Here is a 24,988-nt window from a genome sequence, read left to right on the forward strand (position 1 = left end):
GGACCATTGGCCTGATCCAGCAGGGATATTCTTATGTTCTTAATATGCTGCTCATTCTCTCTCCCTTCTACTCAGACATTTCCTCTGGTCTTACCTTCGTTCCACTAGCTACTCTCCTTTCCAGCCTCTCTTCCTCAGCCATTCCTTAGCCTGCTGCCTCCTCAGACCCCAGACGATTTCTTTTCTAGGCCTAAGCTTCATTTTCTCCTCTCCTAGGCTCTTTTCCCTGGCCTGCTCTTCTGTAGTATCTCAGCAGTTCAGCCAACAGCAGCCAGGAGAACTGTGAAGACTACCTCACCTCTCTGGGATACTAGGGCAGCTCAGTTAGTCACTGCTAGGGGTTTCATCACCACCCTGGTGGAATCTTATATACCAAGATCTATGTTTGGTACGACTAAAACAATGAAATAATTTACACACACTTGAAATACCAGAAATACACACTTGAGCAGCCAAGGGTTTTTTTTTTTTTCTGGGGGGGGGGATACAACTCTTTACAGAAGATTGGTTTAAGATAAGATGTCGTTTGTTTTAAAACACTCAGCACTTTTTTTGATAAAAAATGCGGTGCTAGTACTCAACCCTTGATAAAAGTGCTATGGTGCCAGCACAAAATGGATACAATGGACAGCCAAAAAGAGAGGGGTGAGTACACCATGTCATCACAAAACAGCACTAAGAACTCTGTAGTCTTGTTAAATATATATGTTGTTCTTTATGTCAATCCTGCAGCTTTGTAATTCTCTACAAAAGTCACCGAGTCACAGCTTCAAGCAAAGTTTCACTTTTTTTAAAACTTGATAAACCCTACCTTGAAAAAAATGCCTTTTTCTCCTTTGACCTGCCTAGCAGTTTCTACAAGGACATTTCTATTAACGCCTAGCTGTACGTGAACAAATTTCCTACCCTTCGTTTGTTTATATAAAGTACAGGTACCTGAGGCTGTTTTAGTATGGACTGTTATCCTGAACCAACAATCTTTGTAAACATAGATAGGAAATCTCATTATGATTAAGCTCTCTTGCACAAAGTCTCGGGTAGTTCTTTGTTTGTGCCCACCCTTGCATATCCTCAAGATGATTCACTAATAGGCAAAAAACCTCAAGGTTTAAGAATGTACCTATAGCCAACAGATATTTCTATCAAACTTTAATAAGCAGTGAAATTGGGCAGCTATACTGAATGCACCAGGGGACCAGGAGACCTGACCTCCTCTCTGAGATATTGTACTGCCCTATAAATTTGTCAAAATGCAAACACAATTTGGGTTCATAGAATCATAGAATAGTAGGGTTGGAAGGGGCCTACAAGGCCATCGAGTCCAACCCCCTGCTCAATGCAGGAATCCAAATCAAAGCATTCCTGACAGATGGCTGTCCAGCTGCCTCTTGAATGCCTCCAGTGTCAGACAGCCCACTACCTCTCTTTGACAATCCAATTCACTTCCTATATAGCTTGGAAGAAGTTGGTAACATGTGTCTCTGAGCATATGGTGAGTGGTGGCAACACCTGCCATCTCCAAAGATGGAGAGTTACATTTTTGTATGTTTGTCGGTGCTCTTATTTCTTTGCCTCTTTTCTGTGTTACTGCTGTTTCTACAGAGAATCTAACCTAGAAAATTATATTTCTCTCATTGTAGAAAAAAACTGTGTCAAATTTATTTTTATTAATTTCAAAGCCTTTTTATTGGTCGACGTCATATGATGGTAAAGATAGCCTTTTTTGTTTCAAACTGGACGTTATGCTGTATTTCTATTTTGGGAGCATTAACAGCTGAATCTGAAACTGCAGTTTGATGTAAAATCAGACGGATTACAATATGTTGCTATTTAAGCAATGATTCCAGCTGTTGGAAAAACAAACTTGGCCTGCCCAAGATGCATATTTTCAGCCTGCTATGCTTAAACTACTCCACTTAAGGAGAGGTGGGCATGGTCAATTAAAAACATACAGCACACCTAGAGTATTGCTAGAATATATTTCACCTCTCACTGTTTTATCTTGTGCAAACTGAGACACTCATGTCCATTGGAAACTATTTTGCAGAACAGTCAGTGCCATTATTCCACAATTGTTTTTTGAGATTTTTTTTAGTGTTGCAAAGTGTTGCTGTACTTCACATGTTCACAGAAACAGAAGCAAAAGAGAATGATTTACTATAGGAAACTTCACTAAATTTGCAAAGTAAATTAAACATATTGAAAGTGACTATCTGAACTATATCAACTGTTTTAATACAGTTGCTTCCTCCCTGCTAAAACAAAATCAGCTCAGCACATGTCTTGTTTCTGTTATTTGGACTGACTGCAGGTGTTGCCACAACTCACCATATGCTGAGGCACGTTACCAAATTCTTCCAAGCTACACAGGAAGTGGATTGGACTGTGAAAGACCAACCCAAATTGTGTTTGCATTTTGACAAATTTGTAGGGCAGTATAATATCTCAGAGAGGTCAGGTCTCCTACTCCCCTGGTGCATTCAGTACAGCTGCCCAATTTCCCTGCTTTTTAAAGTTTGATAGAAATATATGTTGGCTATAGGTACATTCTTAAACCATGATGTTTTTTGCCTATTAGTGAATTTCCCTGCTTTTTAGTCCGGAAGGTAAGCAATGGAATCCTGTGCAAGTTTGCTGAGAATGGATTGATCATTTGCATGCTTATTGAGTTCAGTGGGATTTACTCTCCTGCAATCATGCTTAGGATAGGTGAAACTGACCACAGGGGATGGGGAGGGGAGCAGGCAGGAGGGAGAGGAGCAGGGGAGGTTTGATCATTTGCATGTTTATTGAGTTCAGTGGGATTTACCCCTATGCAATCATGCTTAGGATAGGTAAAACTGACCATGGGGAGGGAAGCCTGGAGTGGTCAGGGGAGAAGGAAGAAGGAAGAGGGAAGGAGAGGAAGAAGGGAGAGGAGAGGGGAAAGGCAGGTCTGATTATTTGCATGTTTATTGAGTTCAGTGGGATTTACTCCTGTGCAATCATGGCTAGGATAGGTAAAACAGACCATGGGGGAGGAGGAGGAGGGGAGAATATAGGGAAGGAAGAAGGGAGGAGAGGGGAGCAGGTGGGGAAGCAGGGGATTGGAAGGGGAGGGGGGAGGGGTGAAGGAAGGGGAGGAAAGGGGGGCAGGTTTGATCATTTGCATATATTGATTTCCATGGGATCTACTCCCGTGCACTCATGCTTGAAAATGATACGGACTGCCTTAAAGTCGATTCCAACTTATGGGGACCCTATGAATACAGTTTTCATGGCAAACGGTAGTCACAGGTGGTTTACCACTGCCTTCCTCTGAGGCTGGGAGGCAGTGACTGGCCCAAGGTCACCCAGTGAGCTTCATGGCTGTGTGGGGATTTGAACCCTGCTCTCCCAGGTAGTAGTCCTAGGATAGGTAAAACTGAGCATGGGGGAGGAGGGGGGGCAAGGGGGAGGAGGGGGAGGGCAAGGGGGAGGGGATAGGAGGGGGAGGAAAGGTTTGATCATTTGCATGCTTTTTGAGTTCAGTGGGATTTACTCCTGTGCAATCATGCTTAGATAGGTGAAACTGACCTGGGGGAGGGGAGGGGAGGAAGAGGGCAGGAAGGGGAGGGGGAAGGGAGGAGATTCGGTGGGTAGGCACTGAGCAGCGGGGAAGTCCCTTTCCTTTCCAAAAGGGAAACATTGTGAACAATATCTTTCTTTTTCAGAGTTTTCCCCTCCTTTGTATACTAAAGCACACACATGTAGCCTCACACACAAATTCAAACCAAAGTTGTCCCTGGCCACATCCACACCAGACTGTTATTTCACTTTAAGCAGTCATGGCTTCTCCCAAAGAATCCTGGGAAGTGTAGTTAGTGAAGGGTGCTGAGAGTTGCTAGGAGAGGCCCTGTTCCCCTCACAGAGCTTCAATCAAAGTGGCTGACTGTTAAACCACTCTGGCCACTGGAGCTCTGTCAGGGGAATAGGCATCTCCTCTCAGCACCCTTCACAAACTACACTTCCCAGGATTCTCTGGGGGAGGCCATGACTGTCTCACGTGAAATCAAAGTCTGGTGTGGGTGTGGCCCCCTGATCAGGAAACCCCGCATCTGTGAGTGTGGCTTTTAGAACACTGACAGTTGGTTCTTACTGAGCATGTCCAACATTATCATTGAGTTAAAGCCAAAATTTCTTAAATTAATTAAAAACCAGCTAGGCATTTTTAAAAACGTTTCAAATGCAGAAGGTGAAGGTCAGAGTATGGGGCAAGGTCAGTAATAGGATTACAGGTAGTCTGTGAACATGGCTGATTTTTAATGAATTTCAACAGATTATCAAGCGTTGCTGTCAAATAATGAGCGTCTATTCTGGGAATTGGTTGCGGTCGGAACAGGAACATATAAGCAGTTTATATCTGGCCAAATAACTGCCCCTATTTGGCACAATCATTTTATCAAGCTTTACGCTGCTCCAGTTGATAAAATTGTTCCTTTCCCACTCACTAAGGAGATGATTCTCCCCATCTGGCCTCCGGTTACGATACCACAAATAAGGGTTCTTATTTCCTCATTAAAAAGGGGAAAGGCACCGGGGGAAGATATGATTCCCCCTGAACTTTTTATTAATTTCCCAGACTGGTGGGCCCCCATTCTGGCTAAATTGTTCACTCAGATTAACCACACGGGTATTGTACCAGAGGGACGGAAGCAGAGTGTCGTCATCCCTATCTTTAAAACAGGTGAGAGACAAGAGCCAAATAACTATCGGCCTATCAGTCTCTTGGATATTGGCGCAAAGTTGTATAGTAAATTTCTTTTGCTTAAACTAGAGGAGTGGGAAGCGGCCAATAGTGTTATCTGCCCCGAACAAGCAGGGTTCTGGAAAGGGCAGAGCACTGTCGACCATCAGAATGGCATGGGAGGGTATTTTCAATTTAACATTGCGGAATGTGAAAAACCCATGCTGACTATAGGATACAGCCACTCTCGTGGCTGTAAAATCACACGGTTGTTAAATAGCTGTTTATTCTGAAATGTCATAGATATCCGTAACCGATAATTACATAGGGGGAAATTTGCTGACTTTCATTTCACTTCAGCTTGAGGATTCACCACCTCTTAAACATGTAGACTTACTTCGACTGCAATGAGGATGTTATTACAAAAATTACTGATTGTGTAAATGAGCACTTGGTACTAGTAATCTTTAGCAGACTTGATATGTTGGTCAAGCAGTTTCTAAATAAAGATGATGAATAGGTTTCATTCTTTTGCATTGGATGAAAAACTTTAGTGCTTGCTTAGTCTGAAAAATTCTGAGAATCAGCCAACACCTACGTACCTACATTTATTTATTTATTATTTGATTTATATCCTGCCCTTCCTCCCAGCAGGAGCCCAGTTTAACTATATACCAGTTTAACTTGTCCTTTCCCCATTCAGTTTTCAATGCACTTCTACTGCTAGAGCCTGAAATGTACAGACATGGATAATGTAGCTGCTACTGTGGCTATTTCAGATTTAGGGAAATAAACATATGAAACTTTCTATGGCCAACCCAAATTATTGTACAGCCAGCCTGTGCTGGAGCCCAAGAGTATACCTGGATCTGGTGCTCACAGAATGCATCAGCAGGCAAAGCAAATAGGGCAATGTTTAGCAGAAATATGATCCAGAATATACCCTTTTGGTTTAGGAAGGGACTTAGTAGCTTAGTGTTAACTACCAAATCAGATGTAAAAGCAGTTGGATTCTTGGTATTACCAAGGGCATCACCAGAAACACTAATGTGACTAGTATTCCTAATGGATGACCACCGCTGCTAAATGGTTATGTTGGTGTCACAATGTTAGAGATTGCTGTAGGTGACCCACACAACTGTCCTTCCCTAAACTATTTTGGGTTAACTCATGAGTGTAGACTAAGTCGGTTTTCCATTGACACCATCCAGACACTTTCTTTACATCCAAGCAGAAAGAGGCTGCTCAGGCTGGAATATATAAAATAATATTCTGTTAACCTTTCCTATTCAATTGAGGGGGCTTTACAAACTATAACTCACGTTCCCCAAGTATTAAATCAAAAGTAGCACAGGTTTGAATTCCTAGAACCCTTTGTGGAACTAAGCAAAAACTTCTTAACCTCCAGTGAGAGAACTATTAAACAAAAGTTAACATTTTAGGAGATCCCACACATAATTCACATACATAAAAAGAAACAGAAAATAGTATTATATTAATTATATGGTATCCTCATGATGCAAAGTTTCAATGTAATAAAAGCAGAATCTTCAACCCCCCTCCAAGTTATTCCCTCTCAGTTGTGATACCATCTACTCCAACACTAAAAAGAGAGTATGTCCAAGGCATTCCCCTCTAGTACACAAGATGTTTTCCTTTAGTCTGACAGAAATGCAAGGGGAAATCCTTTCTTTTGGGATCCCCTCCATAGGATCCACACATGTGAAACCTGAAAGGCCCAGGACTCTGTCTAACTGATCAGTTGCTTTTTTAAACAGCTGTTTTGTCTTCGTTTTGTCTGGGGAAACTCTGCCTGCTCTCTTCCAGGACAGAACCCATGCCACTGGAATGTCAAAGTACGTTACAGTTCCTATGTCACTTACTGAAACTAATTTTAGGATCTATATTGAGTATAAAGACTCAGAAAAATAAATGTTTGTTTTAATTTTAATGCAACCTCCTGTTTTCTTGCTCACTTTACCTTGAATCCCTCTAACAAGGGCTTGAATGAGAACTTTAGCGTTGACTAAGCATTCTGCTAACTCAGGATCTGCATCAGCTGCTTGCCTAACTACTTCTCCATGGTCCAGTTTTTTTAAGAAGAAGCAAGCAGAAGGCACAGATTGTGTCCTTGTCTGGCCAGACTAGGGGGTTTGCTAATAGTACTTTCTCATCCTCAGTTTAATTCCTGCAGTTCTTAAGCACCTCTCAGCTTTGGAGCACCCTGGGAGGCGGTGACAGGCAGGCCTCTCTGTTATGAAAATGTGACAAAGTTCAAGAGATTTTACCTAGGTCCATGCCAGAAAGCAAAGTTACTTCACTCCCTCCTGCAGGACAAAGAAACTTATACCACCTGCACCCAAGGAAGCACTGATTAAGTGAACAAATGAAATGAACACACCTAGTCAGTAGAGGCTACTCCCCCCTTTACAGAAGACCTTATTTGACAACAGCAAATTTTTATAGGAGGTGTCAGCAGGGCGTCGGGATCAACAAACAATTTTCACCACAAAATTAGGAAAGCACCACTGGCAGGTGAAAAAACAAACACTTGAAGGAAGACTTATTTCAGACGTGACCCATTTTGGAACAATTGTTCTATGGGGCACTATAAATATACAAATAATACATAGGTAAACAAGAACGGGGATAGCAGTATACAATATGTTTTCAAAGTTTCAAACAAAACTATCAAATTATTTACTGTGAAGATTTCCCCCCACAAACCTTAGAATGGATTTTAAGAAAGCTACTTTAAGAAGGGAATAGATCTGGCAGGACAAGGAGAGGCAGCAGTATGTGATGAGAGGCCAAGTGGCAGCATAGATATCATAGATATTTGAAAGCAAAGCCCTAAGGCAGGGGTTGGTAACCTGTGGCCCTTCTGATGTTGCTGGACTCCAGCACCCATCAGCCTGAGCCAGCATGGCCAGTGGCCAGGGATGATGGCAGCTGGAGTCCAACAACACCTGGAAGGCCACAGGTTCCCCATCCTTGCTCTAAAGCAGTGGTTCTTAACCTGGGGTGCAAGACACTTTTTCTAGGGGTGTGAGGCATTGTTCAAGAGATTTAAAAAAATCATTTATCTTAGCTAAGGTAGGCTAAAACACACATTAAAATAAAATAAATAAAAAAAATGAACGGTATTTTTTCAGGGGGTGCGAGAGCATATTTTGGAAATCCAAGGGGTGCTGGCAGTGGAAAAGGTTAAGAACTATTGCTCTAAAGGGATGGGGAAAACCCAGACAGCCCAATGAGAACTAAGCATGCTTAGAAGGCAAGGAATGCTGGTTGGCTGGCTGACTTGACTGTAGGGAGGGAGGGAGGGAGGGAGGGAGAGAAATGGAAAATAAGGGCGTTAGAATGAAGTGTCCTGGTACAGAGTATGGCTAGCTAACTGGAACTCTGAACAGGTGCACTCAACACTACAGCGTTTTGTTGCAGGTCCCACTTGAATTATCTGCTTTGTAATTATACCAGCATAATGAAAGTCAAGAGCTGGACTTCTTCTTTAGGTCTTCTCAGAGGAATTTTCACATCTCATTTCAAACTGCTATATTTAATCAGTAGTGAAAATTCTACTTCCCTTAGAGAAGTGAACAGAAATTTTCTTGTGAATTTTCATACAAAAAAAGATGAAACTATAACAGAATTACATTTTGAAACTGCATAAAGAATAGACACAGATGCAGGTCCCAGTTCCACTTTCCTTGTGATAAAAGCTCTTAATGCTACCTAACAAACAATCAGCTTTGCAACATCTCCCCCTGCTGATGGAGTGTTTTATGTGACATCTTTCTGTCAACATTCAACCATATCATACTATGATGATTCAATACTCAGGCTGCTTTCACACATGTGGCTGATTGCGTTAGTTTAACTGATTAAAAAGGAAGCGTTTCTGTCCCGATTTCGAAAAACCCCTTCACACTGCAGTACCTGTTATACTGGCATTTCACACAATGGTCTTTCACACACAGAGAGAGCTACAATGAACAGAGCAGAGTTTTTCTCCCCACCTTCGTTTCAGGGGGTTTGGTGTATTCCCCCCCAACTTGGTTTTTGAGGCTTGTGGAGGTGGCCCTGGAGGTTGGGGGGTGGCAGCACCTGCTATTGTGGCCACTGGGAGCTCATGGAGGTGGCTCTCCTTATTCTTAATTTGTATTTTGGGGGCTGCGTGTGGCAGCGTCAGCTTCAGCCGCCATTGGGAGTTTGCAGAGGCAGCTCATTTTACCCTTGCTCTCATCATCATGTTTATTTGCGGTCAAAGACCCATATAACAAGATTAATTACAGAAAGGAAGTAACGAATACATGATTAAAATAGCAACAAATTAAGAAAAACTAAAACTAAAACTCTTCCAATAACCAATCAGGTTACAAGGTTGATTCATATAGGTTGGGCTGCGTACATATATATACAGTTTATAACTATGTTAAACTCAGAGATGATAAAAATACATGATTAATATACAAGAGGTTAGGGTAAATTATTCGGATCCAAGCGACATTCTTTTCTGCTGCGCTACATATATAAACTTGGCTACCTGGATAGTAATTTGTTTGTCTGACCCGGAGAGTAAGTGAACGGTAGAGGCTGCAGGAGACAAATGTGAGATTTTTGATAAAGTCTCCTTAAGATACTTAGAACGAATCTGAGAATATAGGGAACAAGAAAGAAGGGTGTGTGAAGGGGTTTCGATATCCTTGCCACACGGGCAAACACGTTGCTCATATGGAATCCCCTTGTATCTTCCATCTAGAACCGCAGAATGTAAGGTATTAAATCTTGCTTTGGAGAACATTACTCGAAACTTAGGGATTAAGAGCAGGTCTAAGTAGTCACTAATTTTTCGGGGGGCAAAGTTTAATTTCAAATAGAGTGGTGAACATCTTTTGGACGCTTGAGAAATTGCCGTTTGAAAATCTATATCCATGATTCGTGTACGTATTGTCGCCAAGGCATCCTTTGGAGAGAGCGATATTAAGTATTCTTTTGCGAGGCCAATATGTAATAATATGCTCTCCCCGTCGGCTGGACTATACTGGAGCTCATGGCTGCTCCGGTCAACTGTGGGGTGGGGAAGTGCCTGATAACCTCCCGTCACCGTTCTTTGGGCCCAGTCCTCATTCCCCCCCTCTGTTTTAAGGCGGCTCCTGCTCATTTCCCCCCTCTGTTCCACACTGCATGTCGGGATGCCTGTCAAGTGAGCGGCGGAAACTAGCGGAAAACTCCCACGATGTTCCGTATTCCCAGCCTTGCTAACGGATTATTTGTGGTATCATTTGTCACTGAAATTAGCGCTAAACTTCCACTAGATTCCACCAGAATTCCGAAGCTACCTTGTGTGTCGTGTGAAAGGTCAAATATAATGCGGAAATTAACAGGTAAGAAACTGTCAGAATAACAGAATAAACTGCAGTGTGAAAGCACCCATAGTTAGATTTACTTCCCTTCTCATTTTCACCAACCTGTATAAAACCTGGCATGTGGTCACTTGTGAATAATGTTTTGTTTCATATGTTTAAGAATATGTCAGCCTTCCCTATTTACTTTATAAAATGAACAGTTTTATAAACATCCTTTAGGCTCAATGAACTATTAGGCAAACTTAGGTTGAATGGGCTTCAATACAGAATACAGATTAACTAACAGTTTCACTCACTCACAAAACTACTATTTCAGGGCACAAGGACTACATAAGTTGCTATCTCTCTTGCAAGTCACAGTAAGAGTTCCTTTGTCCTCAAAGTTACAAAAGAATTGTAGAAAAGACTTGAATTGATTATCAAGATACATATAACTGAGTACAAGATTGTTTCAAACTATACCAGGAAAATGCCAAAACTAGCTCCCCAGAAACATAATCAGCCCTGCTGAAATAACCATGTGTATAAGGTGTGACTCTGACATGTACTAGGGGCAATGACTAGAGTAGATAGCATGTCCCCAAAGCTAGTTTTGGGACTTGTTTATAATTATTAAATTCACATATCTGCATATGGAGTCCTTTAAAAAAGAAAAACAACAAAAAGTGCATAGATACCTCCCCAATTCCTTCCCTTTTAAAACAGTCCTTCAACCAGCCAACTTTAGTTTCCCTGGTCAGTGAAACTGACTAAGGCTTGTGTGGGACTAGAAGTGGCTGTAATTAGTAATTAATTCTACACACACCCATTACATTTGCAAAGTTATCAAACTACCACTGGTTGAATTGGAGGCTACCACCACAGTAGTGGATGTCAGTTCCATTGCTCTTCAGAGGTGATGACCTGTACACAGCCCAAGTATTTTCCCCCCTTTGAGCTATCCTGCAAACTAAATACAGTAACATTCCCAGATGACACAAGTACAACAGCAGTAAAATAACTACATTACCAGTCCCAAAGGGCTTAACTGCAGCAAGAGAATTGCAGGGACTTCTCTCTAGAACTGTGCCTACATAGCCACATGAAGTTATTTCTGAAATAACTATAGCAATACACTAAATACACCAACCATACACCCTGAAAGAGAATTTAGCTTACAAGTACACAGTTTGCAAGCGCACAAACTGATGGCCTCCCTGAAATAACAAAATATTAAAAAGGTGGCAATACTCACACTGTTGGTCTGCCAGCACAAGACCTGTTGAATGAACCACAGCCTTATATAGTTTTATGTTGAATATTCCTTGTTCACATAGCTTCCCTGTGGTCATTACTGGCAGTGGTGATAAAAGGCAGCATGACTTCGCAAACCACTTCCTATTTTCCACATGAATTTGTATTGAAAAGTTAAAACGAAAAGAGGGAAACATACAAAATACATTGAAATCTACAGTATTATCCACAACATTTCAAACTTCAATTTCAAACCCTATGGTCAAAGCAAGGGAAAGGTTTCCTCCCACAACTCTCAAAAGGGGCTTTTCTCTCCCCACCGCCACTGACCAAAACACAATACCATCTCTTACATGAGAACCTCACGTACAGCAAACACCTTGCATTCCTTGAAGGATACAAGTGTTGTTTTGGAAAATGAAAGGTCCTGGATCTGAAGGAGAAGCTTCTGCAATATGGCAGAAGGAACCAAGGCCCCTAAGGCAGGGGTAGCCAGCGTGGGCTCCAATGAAGTTGTCTATGAGCCGGAAGGCCCCAAACAGGTCTCAGTGGATGTTCTCACATCGTTAAGAGTTGTACCCCTACACCTTTTGCAAATGAAGGGCACGTCTCTCTGACTGGACAATGCAGCTGGTTGTTTGAGACAGCAAAATGTTTTGGACTAGGTCTATGTTTCATGTACTCCCCCTTCCTAAAGCAACGCATGGAGCCTGATTCTTGGGATTTACGAAGAGAGGGGGCAGTGGAGGAAAGCAACATTCACAAGGCTATCCTCGATTAGATATTTCACCATGAGCAGATCCCTAAGCTTGTACAAGAAAACACCAGGGGTGTGTATCAAATAAATAAAAAAATTGTTAGAGTTTTTTTTTATAATCAAGGGGTACATACATTTTGTTAAATATATAAATAAAATAAAGTACTATCCAGAGTCACATGGGTGTGGAATCTGCCCTATGCTTTTCAAATCATGCTGCAACCTGAGACATACATTCAGAAACAGCAGAGCAACAGAAACATAATTTTAAAGTAAATGTGTATGACATTATTAATATTTTAGGCTTGACTGCTATAAATTTTAAGGGGTTGGCATGTGCACATTTGGAATTCCAAAAGAGTGCCATGGTCACCACTCCCTCTTATGGCTTCTCTTCCCACATCCCCTCCCCGGGGTTACTCCACCCACCCAGGTAAACAAAAAGAGAAAAAGCACACACGGACACCCCTTGCTTTTCCAAGTGATCTGGGTAAAAGCTGGAAAATGTAGAATTAAAAGGGACCCTCTTGAATTTGCATGATTTTACACTGGGTTCCCCCCAAAAACCCACCATCAAATTAAACCTTACATTGGTAGACTGCAGAGTAAACACACATACACTCACACAGCCAGCACTCGCCATGATCACTAAAACATTGATCCAAGGAATTGATCCTCATGGATTGTCATGATTTTTTACATAGTATGGCAACAAAACTACCAATAAATCACAGGACACATATGTGGATACAGTGGTGACCTCTGATTTAATGGTGGGTTTATGGAGATCTATTGTAAATAAATTATGAGGATCCATAAGGATCCATGCCTCAGATCCAAAGCACTGCTGGAAAGTGCTGAATCCATGATTTTTAAAGTTCAGTCAATGGAAAGATGTGATCTGTAGTTTGGTGATGGTTGGGGTAGGTGGGGGGGAGAAAAGTTATGCAGGTTCAAGAGAACCCATTTTACTAGATCTGGCTTGTGTCTCTGTGTGTACACACCTTCCCTCTCTCTCTGACATTCAGTTCTCTCTTTCTCCTGACTCCTGTGGAACCCCACTTTCTCCCCTACTCCCCTCAGTCATTCTGTTTTCCTTCCCCCGATCTCCCAGACCACTCCTCTTTCCCTCTTGGTCACTTTGTTTTCTGTTCAGCTGCTGATATTAGCCTTGAAAAACACATCAAGCTGAAAGAGAACATGGGAAAGAGCAGTCTTTCCACTTCCTCTTTCAGCAATTTTTGGGGGTGATGACAGTAACAACCCTTGCCCCTTCATGACAAAGGGAGTAGGGAGCGGCTTCACAAGCTCCAGGGGAAGTCCTTAAGTCCACCATTGTGACCAGGGGCACTATGCTGGCCACCCTCAATTTCCCCACATCATATCAAAAACCCCGTCATTGTTTCAGTTTATGATTTTGACGTGCTTTAGAGGGCATGTCAGGCAACGGTAGAGGGAAGCAGGGAAGCAATTTATCTTGTTTTAAGTCTGCTTCTTGCATTGTAGTTCTCATCTGAACTCTGTATAACTTTCCTCAGCAATGTTAACTGAATATAAATTAGATGGATCAACCCTCAGAATCCAATACTGTACAGTATAGACTTTGTTATTTTGTTGTTGTTGGGGCAGGGTAAGGCTGGGGGGCTTGAAAGGTACTGTGAAAACAACTAATACTTTAAAAATCTTTGGACATGGTCCAGCCAAAAATCACACTGCCTTACTAGTGTTAATGGAAGAGTTCACTATATGCTTATTGCTTTGAAATCAATTAGACTTAAAGCAACCTTATTTTGGTTGCATTGTGCCCATCAATTTTAAGACATAATTCTATAAACATGCTGTATATTAAAAGAAGCATATTGTTTACAGTACAAAATTTCATTGCAACTACACCTCAGAAGTCAGCCCCATTCTAATCGTTTCCACAGAAGCAAGCAGGAAAGACAGAATGTTGATTCATGATGACATTAAATTTTTCTGTGGCTTCAAGGAAAATGGAGATAAATTTATACTGTAAAGCAACTGTAAGGCAACCATGTGTTATACTGTAATGGCACCAGTGTCATTAAATTTTAATTATTTATTTTACCCACCCTGTTTGAAGCAAGTTCTGCAACGCATCATAGACTACAGTCTTCAAACCATTTGCTGTAGAGTGACCCTTAAAAGCTGGTGAAAATATCTGTAAGGATTGCAGTGCCAATTACATAGAATGGCAAAGTCAAGCTCTCTGAGATAGGTTTTGCAGCATGAGGCAGGAAAAGACAAACATTTAGCCTGTTAGGGAGTACAAAGTCCAGCTGCCTCAACCCTGCCTCAGAATACAACTTTGCCAAAAATGTATGAACCTCACACAGAGCATATTGGAGTTGCTGTGCTGGCTTAAGTGATGAAGACAAGGCAAGCTTCTGGACAGAGGTAAATAACCAAAGTTTCACTGCTTGTTTCAGCAACAAGGCTCATGCTAAAGAGGCCTATCAGAGCTCCAATGTCTATTGTATGTTAGACTGCAACACCATACTCACCTATAGGTAATCCCCATGGAACTCAGCAAGACTTACTTTTGAGTGGGCCTCTGTATAAGATTATGCTATTAGAAAAGCAGCTTCAGGAGGAGGGAAATTTGCATCAAATCAGCAGAAGTGGCAGGGGACATGTTAGCATTTCTCCACTCAAAGGCTGTGTTTGCATGTAACACTAAGCCACAGTTTAGTGCTACATCAAGCATGGAGAACCTCCAGCCCATGAGCCTAATCAGGCCTGGCACAGATCCCAATTTGGCCTACAAACTTGGTAGAGCAGCCCATCCTACCAGAAAACAGAGTCTGAAATCAGTGCTTGATTTTCTCATCGGCTACGATACCAAGTTCTCCATGGCCCCACCCACTATCAAAATGGCCCATCAAGGCTGGGGGAACCTTGGATCTGGCCTACCAGCTGGACCCACTTCCCCAACCCTGTGCTATATGGACAAACTGCTCCCAACTCCAGCACATGCTTCCCTCCTTCCCTGTTTACCTCCTGCATAGACAGCACGGCTCATTTTCAAAGAATGTTGACTTGCTGTGTTGTATGAACCTTTGCAGGAATCCAACAAACTCTGTTAAGTTTCAGAACAAGCCCACTTCAAACCATGGGTTACAAAGGTGGCTTATTTGACTAACCAGAGTAAGCCAGGATTCCTGGTTTGTATGATAGAACAAGCCAACATTCCTTGAAAATAAAATTTAATTTTTGCAGAAGTCCAGTTGTGAGGGAAGGGTGGGGGAGCGTGAAAGTCCGACTTTGCTTGAACTTACTACAGATTATCTACATAGCACTAAATTGATGTTTACAGTTACATGCAAATTCAGCCAAAGGTCCTATACTCCAGCCCCACTCCCAAGCAGTGGTGGCTGTCAGGGCAGGACTTAGGGGCAAAAAATCCAGGCCCCATTTAGCACAATCAGCAGGAGCCCCCCCCCCCCATGCAGCAGGGTTTGCTTACCACATTTTGAAGTAAGCAAAGTAATACATATGACTATCTAATATATCTATCCTCCCACTATACAAACATTAAGTCCAGAGTTTAAAATTACCTACGTGCACCACAGCTCCTAAGCTGCTTTCCCACCTGCAGATGGGCTTAATGTAAAAGGGAAACATGAACTCCACAATGGAAAAAGCAGCTTGGGGATCGAGCTTAATAAATAATAAAATAATAGTTATAATTCAAATAGATTCAGCAACATTTAATATTAAGTGGCATTGGGGGAGATGAAAGGGTACCCTGGCATTTGAATTTACATGCATGTGCCTTACAGACAAGATGCATTGTGTCCCTATTTAGAGTCATCCTCTAGAATAGATCTCCAGGGAAGGGGCTAACAGCTGAGAAATGAGAACCCTATAAACTTGCAATTTTCACTTCAGGAGTTTCTTACTGCAGAAGAGACGAGCCAACATTCAACTGAAAAAGCAGTTTGTTTCTTCTGCAGCAGAGCCTTTTGCAGTGAAATCAGCTGCAAGCACAGGCTCTCATTCATTTCCCTTCACTGTGTAACAGAATCCTTACATGTTCTGTAAATGAGTCTGAAAGAAACTGTTTTGCAACATCTCCTCTAGATCATATGCTTGGCTGTACTAGCACAGCTTCTCTTTGGTGCAATTATTGTCCTTTTATTCAACCTACCCAGCATAATTTTCTTTGCCTCAAAGAAATGAATTCCTGTCCTTATCATCCAGTGAGAGAGGTGTGGCAGCATAGTTAGCTGCCACTTGAATCAGAACTATTTGCTTTATTTTAATACTGCTCCAGAGTGCCAGTAAAGCACTTTTAAGGTTTCCACAATGGCATGTGCAAGAATATAAAAAATGTTGTGGAAATGGTATAATGGGCGTGTGGGAGGGGGAAGCTTGAAAACGCTCCACTACTAATACAAGGTTTGTTATATAGCATGAGGCACCCCACACCAACTGCTCACTTTAGATTGTGTGGCCAGCTCGGCCTGGGCAAGTCTTGGTGTCTTCTGCACATTTGCTCAGGAGCCCTGGGTCTGTGGGCTGTTCAGATTGCCCTACTATAGAACCGCCTCTTTCTTATGAAATATACAGAGAGTCTTTTACAGACCACAAACAGATGCAGATGATACACAGATATAGTTCAGAGGTCAGATGCAACAGGAAGTAGCTTTGTAGTATGAGTAAGCACAACCTTGATAAACAACTGATGCTGTGCTAGAAAAAAGGGGGGGAGAATTGGGGAGAAAGCACTAAATAAGCCATGTCACCTGTGTGAAAAAATAAGCAAGAATCAATTATTTACTTTTTGTAAAAATACAGGTGTCCCCCCAACAGTATGAAAGGTACTCCTCTCTTTTAAAAGCTTGGAAGCAATGGTCTGATCCTTTCCCAGATGTTACTCCTGAGTTTCTAAAAATGACACAAGGCCAACTCTACCCAGATGTCCCAACTTCACATTTGGATATTTTGTACTGAGGATGCATTCCTAAGCAGAAAAAGGAAAGTGAGAATTGCCCTGGAGATATAGTGAGGGCATTCTAGCAACAAAACTATCTTTCCATGGGTACAGGAAAAATGGTCCTTGATGCCAAGTAGATCCTTCCACTGGGTGTCCAGAATGCCATCATTGCAAAAGCTATGAACAAATAATAATGCAACAGCAACAGGTCAGGCTGAATATCACAGCTAACATGGCATCAAAAGGTCTGGGATATCAACAAGCATATTAAGGGTTCCTCAGACCATGTTCTAGTTAACTTCAAGCCACATGAATGCTATCTGTTCATTATCCACAGCCACTTTCTGAAGCAAATTAAAGCCCTGGTATTTCAGAACGAAGCAGTTACATTCAGAAACACAGATGAAGTTCCCCAGAACTGGGAAGTCTTATTGGTGTGTGCTCTGTGTGTGTGTGTCCCTTTGAAACTGTATTATAAAGCACAAAGCTATAGATCAGTGGTTCCCAACCTTTATGAGTACAGGACCCCCTTTGTAAGCTGGTGTAAGGATATAATTATAATAATCAAGAAGCAGCGATATGGGGATGCTAGACTGTGAAGAAAAAAGGGTGGATAGATTGAGGGAGGGGGATTATTGCTTTCACCTCTGTACCTCACTATCTTTCCTCTTTATGACTTCCTAGCACTTTTGATTTTCAGTCTTGCCTTTTCTTAAGTCATCCTACATTCGCTTAGTCTTCTTTAGTCTGTCTTATGCTTTCTACTGTGATTTTGTTCTTATGTTCAGTTCTGAAGTGGTAGAAATGGAGTGAACTCCTTCAGATGGTGCGTGGCAAAATCACATCTCCAAATGTCCCTTTCCATTAAAAGCCTCCTGAAGACAGAAACCCAGAATCATGAGCTGCATTAGAAACGCCTTGATGTGCTAATCTCCTATTTGCAGCGAGGTGTTGCTTTCTTTTTTTAATGCAAGGGTACAAATCGAATTGGTATCCACCCTCACACATAGTCTGAAGATGTGCAGTCCTGTCTTCCAACACCAGTGGGTTACAGTGTTGGACTAAGATCCAGGTTCAAATCCCCACCCAACCACGAAGCCCACTAGGTAACCTTGGACCCGACACGGTCTCTCAGCCTGACCTATCTCTAAAGTAATAATGAAATAAATAAATACATTACTGTAGCAGTGCCAAGACACCAGCTTCAGCCAACCTGCTGAGCTTTTAAAAAAAATAGTAATCAAGAAGCAGCAATGTGGTGGTGATGGGGATGCTAGATTGTGTACTGTAGACAACAGGGTGGATAGATGAAGGAGGGGGGTTAGTGCTCTTAGGCCTTGGGATGATCATCAGAACTGATGACTTGGTTAGCGTGCAGTTGGGGAATGAGAGTGGAGCAGAAGACAGGTCAGTGTGCACCCCCCCCAAACACTCCTGCCCCTCCTGCAAGCATCTGCAGGCGCGCATGCATTTGGGCATGTGAGAGGGGGGAAGCCCTCAACTGCTGCAGTATCTTGGAGACAGGGATGGGGGGAGGAGTGTAGGTGGAAGAAAGGGGGGATGCTGGCAGACACACTTAGCCCTGAGCTTCCTCACTGCTCCTTGGCTCCATCTGGGCCAAAGGTGAGATCTGAGCAGCCTCGCAAATAAAGGAGGTGCCAGAGAAGCAGGAGCCAAGAAAGGTAGATAGGCTGGCTGCCAGGAAGTCTTGCTTCTTTTTGCTTCACAACAATCCCTCTTCTCTCATTCTGAGCAAGGGTGTCATCAGCAACAGCAGTGCGAGGAGATGGGAGTCAGCGATAGTAACCCCCTCTTCTTCCTAGGAGCTCCACCCTCAGCCTCCTTCAGCATCTGCCACGTGTTTTATAGGCAGATGCCTGCCCTCATGCCTGAAAGACACTCTGCTGCTTCAGCAAAAGGCCTCCCCTCTTGTATGGAGCAAGGGGGAGGTGTTACCTGCAGTTGCAGTGGGGAGCAGACAGCATCCAGGGAGTGAAGACTCTTTTTTTAAAAAAAAATGTAATTAATTTCTTTATTGTTCATACCCCCATTGGATTACTTCAGGGGGCCCCTGGGAGTCACAGCCCCCAAGTTGGGAACTACTGCTGTAAATAAAGCTTCTTTGCATTTTTGCAAATGTAGGGGATTAAAAAAAAACCTCACTGAGCTCTTTCATTAAAAAAAGGATTATGTTCAAGGACGTATTTCCTCTATCACCTTTTGGATCTAGTCTAGAAGGAAAATACTGTCAACACCTTCAAAAGAGCCTACTGGGTTTAAAATACATTCTGGGAAAGTGGGGAGGGGTAATAATTGGTTAGACAAGGTTGTGTGAACCCTGAATTCCAAAAGGTTACTGTCTTTTGCAACTGCAAATTAACCTTTATCAAATACAAAGAACAATGAGATAAACAGCAGTCTCAGCTTCATACATTCTTACAAGAAGAGTCTATACATCATCCTGTATATAGTGAATTAAATGATAATTGATTAAGATATTACCTACATTTACTGCAAGTATCTGCATTTGTTGAATAGCCAGACTTTGTGTGTAGTTCAGAATTAGCAAACCTTCTACAGGCCTGGGAATTTTAAGATAACCTTGATAAATATGAAGAAAACAGTTTGAATAGTGAGCTGTCATACTAGCTTATAATATCTTATATATTCTGTATTGATGAGTAGCATTTGCAACCATCGTCTTGTTCTACCTGAAGATTGAAAAGGTTGAAGAGTTTATCTGTCACAAAGAGTTAATGGCCAAAAGAAAGAGACCACCTTACCCAGTGTGAAGTTTGTATCCTATATTGTCCTCACTGCTAAAGTTTGGCCACCAAAGCAGCTATACCAGGCTCAATTCCCCTTTCTCAATTCCCCTTTTAAAGGCACAGTTTCTGAACTACCATTCCTGGCAAATGGCAACTTCCAACCACTTTGTATGCAAGTATGTTGTATTATTTTGTTGAATACTATTTGACCTACAGGAAATCTATTAATGGGGTGCATTTCTGTGTGAATGCTAGAAATCTACTGTTACAGGCACTGGTCTTTTACTCAGGTCAAGAACAATAATTTATTATTCAGCCATGATTGTCTTTTCATAAACCCTGCCTCTTGCTTACTTGCCCAACCATTAATGGTTCACATCCTCATCCTCTGAATATTTATGTGGACACCTTATTATACACAATGCAGAAAAGCTTTTCCCTGTAAAAGGGCAAAACTCTAGCTCCTTAGAGATTATTCAGATTTGCAGGTCCAATTTTTAGCCCGAGTTGGCTATGCTGGGGTAACGTTCCTTGGTTTTGTTTCAATGTTCTGATTAACATGTGCTCAAGCCTTACAGGGGCCACTTAACCTCCAGAAAAAAAATGGTATTTGTGGTAGGACAGGAGAGACTGCGGTGGGAGGTCCTCTTGCAGCTGCCCACGAACAGCAGAATTCAATTTGTGGAATTGGTACATTCACTCACTGGTTGGGGGAGCAACTGGAGAAACAGGATGCCTCCTGGGCCACTTCCATTTAACAATAGATAGCCGCCTAGGCTGCTCTGCACAGACATGCCATTTTAATTTTCCCACAGGCCTCTAGGGCCAGGAAGTAGTGTTCCTTTGAAACAATGCTACATAGGGACACAGAGTCATTGTGAGGGAATTAAGATGGCTGGCAGCAGAATGTGCTATCTACAGTGTTGTGGGGTTTTTTGTTTTGCTGCTTCTGCACACTCTTGATACTGGCAAGATATTGAAGGAAGAGGGTGTGGTACTTTAATGTATATATTATAATATTTACGGTAGACATTGGTATAGATTATACAACCATGAGAGTGACTGTATATTATTGTCAGCATGGATTTTTTGCATTCCGCAATGTTAAACTGAAAATACCCCCATGACATTCTGATGCTTCCTGTAAGCTCATTTAAAAACAAAACCTTACAAAACTTAGTCCTGGACTAAGAAATGCTTGCTTAGCAAACCTCTAAATTTTCATGATGACACACAAAACAGTCAGAGAGAATTGAGAATTCAAAGTGTAAAAAGAGAGACAGAAAAAATAGACTCCCTTTGGACTTTTTCTGTCAAAAGTTCTCATAATTGGTTGAAATTCATTAAAATTCAGCCATGTTCATAGAGTACATGTAATCCTATTACTGACCTTGCCCCATACTCTGATCTTCATCTTCTGCAGTTTAAAACTTTAAAAAATGCCTGGCTGATTTTTAATTAATTTAAGAAATTTAGCATTGGAGTCAATGATAAGCCCGGGCATGCTCAGTAAGAACCAACTGTTAGTGTTCTAAAAGCCATAAAAGCCAGACTCACAGCTGCTGGGCTTCCCTAATCAGGGGGGCACATTTTAGAGTTTAGACAGCCATGGCTTCCCCCAAAGAATCCTGGGAAGTGTAGTTTGTGAAAGGTGCTGAGAGGAGACTTTTATTCCCCTGACAAAGTTCCAGTGGCCAGAGTGGTTTAACAGTGAGCCGTTCTGATCAAAGATCTGTGAGGGGAATAGGGCATCTCCTAGCAACTCTCAGCACCCTTCACTAACTACACTTCACAGGATTCTCGGAGAGAAGCCATGACTGTCTAAAGTGAAATAAAGGTCTGGTGTGGATGTGGCCAGGGACAGCTTTGGTTTAAATTTGGGTGGGAGGCTACACATGCCTACTGTAGAATAAAAAGGTGGGGGAAACCCTGAAAAAGAATGATACTGTTCACAATGTTTTCCTTTTGGAAAGGAAAGGGCTTCCCCTCTGCCCAGTGACCACCCATCCAATCTCCTCTCCTCCCTGCCCCTCCCCCAGGTCAGTTTCACCTATCCTAAGCATGATTGCACAGGAGTAAATCTCACTGAACTCAAAAAGCATGCAAATGGACAAACCTGCCCTCTCCTCCTCCTCTTCCCTCCCATCACCTCCTTTTTGTCCCTTCCCTCCCTTTCCCTTCCTTCACCTTCCTTCACCCCTCCCCTTCCAATTCCCTCCTTCCTCCTTCCTCCTCCCCCTCCTTCTGCTCCTATTTCCCCCCTTCCTCCTTCCCTCTACTTTCCCCTCCCCCTCCTCCTTCCCCATGGTCAGTTTTACCTATCCTAGCCATGATTGCACGGGAGTAAATCCCACTGAAGTCAATAAGCATGCAAATGATCAGAACTGCCTTTCCCCATTCTGCTATCCTCTTCATTCCTCCTCCCTCTTTTCTCCCCTCCCCTCTTCCTTTGTCCTCCTCCCATCCCCCTCCTTCCCTCCCCCATTCCCTGTGGTCAGTTTCACCTATCCTAAGCACGATTGCAGGGGAGTAAATCCCATTGAATTCAATAAGCATGCAAATGATCAATCCATTCTCAGCAAACTTGCACAGGATATCATTTCTTACTTCCTGGATTAAAAATCAGAGAAATTCACTAACAGGCAAAAAAAAAACCCCTTGCAGTTTAAGAATGAACCTAATGCCAACAGATATTTCTATCAAACTTTTAAAAGCAGGGAAGTCGTAATCGACATGAAGGCACATAATAACAAGAAGTAAACAGACTTCCTGGGACCAAACATCTCTACACCAAACAAATGAAAATCTAAACTTCTTGCTAGCATTTTTCTCTCCAGCAGATGGAACCAGAGATCTATCATGTCTGCTACGTTTATAGTATGTAATCACTATGGGAAAAATTTAGTCTGCAACCTTAAACACACTTGCTAAGGGGCAAGTCTCACTGAATGGGACTTACTTCTGAGTTGTTGCTGAGTGCCTTCAAGTCAATTACAACTTATGGTGACCCTATGAATCAGCAACCTCCAATAGCATCTGTTATAAACCACCCTGTTCAGATTTTGTTAGTTCAGGTCTGTGGCTTCGATTACGCAATCAACCCATCTCTTGTTTGGCCTTCCTCTTTTTCTACTCTTCTGTTTTTCCCAGCATTATTGTCTCTTCTAGTGAATCATGCCTTCTCATTATGTGTCCAAAGTATGATAGCCTCAGTTTCATCATTTTAGCTTCTAGTGATAGTTCTGGTGTAATTTTAAGAGTTTCTTCAGTCTTCCATTGAGATCTTTCTCTCTTTTTAACTGGAAGTATTGTCTTTTTCCATCTGATGTCTCTGACTTCTGTCCATAGTTCTTCTGGTTCTCCATCAACTAAGTTTGAAGCCCCAAATCTGTTCCTTATTTGATCTTTATATTCTTCTGGGATGTTATTTAAATTGTATTTTGGCATTATCATTGCTTTGTTCTTCTTCTTCAGCTTTACTCTGATTTTCGATATTACCAGTTCATGATCTGCACCACAGTCTGCTCCTGGTCTTGTTTTTGCCGAAAGTATGGAACATCTCCATCTTCTGCTACCAATTATATAATCAATGTGATTCCTATATTGACCATTTGGTGATGTCCACATGTACAGTCATCTTTCAGTTGCTCAAAAAATGTGTTTGCAAGAAACAAATTATTAGCTTCACAGAACTCTCTCCTGCTTCATTTCTATCTCCTAAGCCCCATTTCCCCACAATTTCTAGCTCTTTCCTGTTGCCTGCTTTTGGATTCCAGTCCCCCATAATTATGAGAACATCTTGTTTTGGTCCATGATCAATTTCTTCCTGTACTTCTGTGTAAAATCTCTCCAATTCCTCTTCTTCTGTGTTTGCTGTTGGAGAGTAGACTTGGATGATGGTTATGTTAATAGGTTTCTCGCTCAGACCATGCATTATAGCTCCTAATTGCTTTTGCTGCATCACTTCTCATTATTAAAGCAACCCCGTTTCTTCTTATTTTCTCATTTCCTGCATAAAATATTTTGTAGTTGCCTGATCCAAAGTGTCCTATTCCCGTCCATTTTAATTCACTCACGCCATGTATTGTAATGTTGATGGATTCCATTTCTTGCTTGGCAATTTCTAAATTTCCCTGGTTCATACTTCTCACATTCCATGTTCCTTTACTTCTGCTTAAGATCATACTAGAAGTCACAAATAAATGCTATCTGATTTGATTCAAAATTAAGTCCCTTTTTTATTTTATTTTTGCCCTGTAGTTCTTTAAGGCAGAGTGGCCAAATCCAGGAGGACAGAGGTCCAACACTCTTAACAGTTGGTCTCGGCGTTGGTGTTGCAGTTCTCCAGGTTGATGGTCCTGGGTGACTTCAACATACATGCCGAGGTTAGACTCACAGGTCCAGCTCAGGACTTCATGGCTGCCATGACAACCATGGGGCTGTCTCTAATATCATCTGGACCAACGCATGTGGCAGGACACACACTTGATCTTGTGTTTTGTTCAGGACAGGAAGAAGGTGATCTGAGGGTGGAGGGGTTCTTAGTGACTCCTTTGTCATGGACAGATCACCACCTGACTAGGTTTAGACTTTGTGCCCCCAGTAACCTTCACAGGGGTGAAGGGCCGATTAATGGTCCGCCCCCAGAGATGGATCCAGAAGGCTTCCTGAATGCTCTGGGGGATATTCCCAGCATGGCTGGCGATACTGCCGAAGCCCTGGTTAATCTCTGGAATATGGAGGTGACCTGGGCGGTGGGCACTATTGCTCTAAAGCACCCTCTCCCACCAGGGAAGGCCCATAATACACCTTGGTTTACTCAAACTTTGGGCCTGATGAAACGGCAGGGACTACAGCTACAGCGACAACAGAGAAAAACTCAGTCCACTTCCGATCAAACACAGGCTAGAGCCCATTTTCAAGCCTATCATGTGGCAGTGATGGCAGAAATGGCACTTCTCTGCCACCATTGCGTCTGCTCAGTGTCGTTCGGCAGTGCTTTTCCGTGTGGTCCGGGGTCTTTTGGGCTCTGGCCCTACATTAGACTCTGAGCCCTCAGTCGCTTGCTGTGACATGTTTGTGAGGCACTTTGCAGATAAAATTGCTCGCATTCGGACTGACTTGGACACCTCATTAACTACAGTTGTGCCAAATGTCCCCGAAGCTTCCTCTTGTCATTTTTCTGTGGATACTTTT

The 24,988-nt window shown here is 42.3% G+C and overlaps 1 protein-coding gene across 2 annotated transcripts in view; it reads right to left on the reverse strand.

Moving 5' to 3' along the window:
* LOC133384894 (LIM and senescent cell antigen-like-containing domain protein 1) overlaps positions 1–24,988 on the reverse strand; it is a 100,687-nt gene that overhangs the window by 47,991 nt on the left and 27,708 nt on the right. Inside the window, exon 1 of one of the 2 annotated variants that reach the window (XM_061626762.1) lies at positions 11,309–11,438. The exons of the other annotated variant lie outside the window; for it this stretch is intronic. The gene's annotated coding sequence lies outside the window, so the exon portion shown is untranslated. Of the gene's footprint in view, positions 1–11,308; positions 11,439–24,988 lie in introns of those variants that run through there. 2 annotated transcript variants of the gene reach the window in all.

This window comes from Rhineura floridana, chromosome 5 (assembly GCF_030035675.1).
Source record: "Rhineura floridana isolate rRhiFlo1 chromosome 5, rRhiFlo1.hap2, whole genome shotgun sequence".
Classification (NCBI taxonomy): Eukaryota; Metazoa; Chordata; class Lepidosauria; order Squamata; family Rhineuridae; genus Rhineura; species Rhineura floridana.